Raw genomic sequence first — 2382 nt, forward strand, 5'->3', positions numbered from 1 at the left:
TGTGTGTAAAACAGGCGTGTTGGGGCTGAGGACCTCTCACCAGTGTGACCTGATCTGCCTGTAATATTGTATTTTGCGCAGGCATATATCTTGAATATATTCTCAAAAGTAGCGCTGTGAAATTAGTAGGCTGATTGTATCCCTCTTGAGGGACTACCCCAGTTCTTTCTCTTAATTGTTGTTTCATGTGCTCAGATCACTCAGTGACTGTGGCAGGACAGCCTCCAACAAGCAAACTGGAGTTGGCAGGTATCTCTTTTATAGGGCGTCCTCAGAGACAAGTCAAAACTTGAACAATAGGACGTCGTTATGCACGTCGGCCGAGGAGGAATGCTGGGAAGCCGTCGGTATGCAACCAGGCAATTACCCCAGCATACGTCAGCTCTCCCATATCTCAAACACCAAGCCTATAATTTCCTTATTACTAACATTCACTGGGGGTGCTTTGACGCTATCATTGTTTGTCTGGAGGACGGTTCCACACACTTCTGTTAATTGCCGCCCTCGTGAGCCACGGACTGTGGTCTGTGCAGAGCGAGACGTACAAATGTGTGCTACTCCCATGACAGGTTTTACAAGGACACTGTACATTACGTAGCAGATAAAAGGTTTAAAACAAAGCATAATAATGCCACTGTGAGCACATTAGTGCCTACTGCGGTCACATAATAAGTCGCTGAATATTATAGTGATGCTAGAGGAAGAAAAAATACCTACCATAGGGATGATAAAATCAAAAACTCTGAGTGCCACGGGCTCACTGTGAGATCCTGCACAAGGAGATACACGTGTGTTTGAGGTGACTCCACTCACCCTCTCTCTCTGTCTCTCTCTCTCACACAGAGAGAGACAGAGAGAGAGAGGGTGGGATGTAAACAGGTTTGCATGTAAAAAGCTGCAGCAGGAATCAGCAGGAGGCCTGCCCTTTCGACCTTTGTCATTAACGGCCATGGGGATGGAGCATGTTAATAGACACACACATCCAGCATGACCAGCATGATTAACCCATGAATAAGGATTTTAACTATATGCTTCGCTTAAGTGATTCCCATAAAGGCAGGATGGGGGGTTCCAAAATGTTGTTTTGTTTATTATCCCAGTTGCTTCACTTACAAGAAGTTAGATGAAAGGTACAGACTATTCTGATTACAGGGTTTACTCCCACTCAGAACTCCCCTGGCTGAGGTTCCCTGGGACAAAACATGTATGAGGGGTGCGAAGTGTCCATGTAACCAGGGCTCTTGTTAGTAAATTAACATTGTGGGAAACCTCTGCTCTGAAACCTGTGACTTGAGGTGTCACAGTATCTGTTCAGAGACATGTTTGCCTGCAGTATGTAAAATGCATCAAAGGATAACTGGGAAACATCAAGCGTGTGGCTGGAGTTACGTAACAAAAAGGCAATCTGGGAATTGTTTGTCTCGATCCTCGCTGTTACAGAGCCCTATAATTAAAGAGTACCTAATAACACTCGTAAATGATAAACAAAGACGCAGCCTATTTATTTGCATGTGAGACCAACCAACCACAGCTCCTGCTCCTGCTAAAACTGGAAATCGCTGTTTCAGTAAAGACGCTACAAAGCTGCAAACAGCGAAACTGACGCCGGAAGGCAACTGCAACGCGGCAGGTTCCTAAAAACTCCACTTCTGGTAAAACGGTCCGCGGAGAGAAGCTGAGTCAACACACACACACACACACACACACACACACACACACACACACACACACACACACACACACACACACACACTCACACACACACTCATCATAAACCTCTCACTCCGTGATGGAAACATGACAGATCGGCGGACAAAGAGGAGACAAAGTCGGGGTTCCCAGACTGCATCATATCAAGGACAGTACACGCATAACTTCACCTATAGTCAAAAGACACGACGTGTAGTTTCATATTTGGTCAAACGAGGAAAATTCTGGAGTGTCAAAATGCATCGTGTCTCGTGTACTTTTAAGATGGGTTTCGCATGTTACTCATATTTACATGCCTGATTTTAGATTTACTTTCGACAACTTTTTTCAGATTTTCAGAGGCAATTTTATGAAGCATTTCTTGCAAAAGCCTTTTATCTACTCCCAGTTCCTGCGATACCCTCTCTCTCTTGCCATGCAGTCCCGAGGAATTTGTTCTTAATAATTGATCTGCCTAATTAAATTGGGTTGAATGAAGGAAAAACTGCACACTGCTTCCCCCGATCACCTCCAGACGACGCACCAACTCCTCTCTCTCTCTCTCTCTCTCTCTCTCTCTCTCTCTCTCTCTCTCTCTCTCTCTCTCTCTCTGTTCTTTTGATGCCAAGCCCCGCCCCTGACCAGGTTATGGGGCGGTGACTCGTTGGCAGTGGAGAGCCGGGAAGAGAGCAG

This window comes from Myripristis murdjan, chromosome 13, assembly GCF_902150065.1.
Source record: "Myripristis murdjan chromosome 13, fMyrMur1.1, whole genome shotgun sequence".
NCBI lineage: Eukaryota > Metazoa > Chordata > Actinopteri > Holocentriformes > Holocentridae > Myripristis > Myripristis murdjan.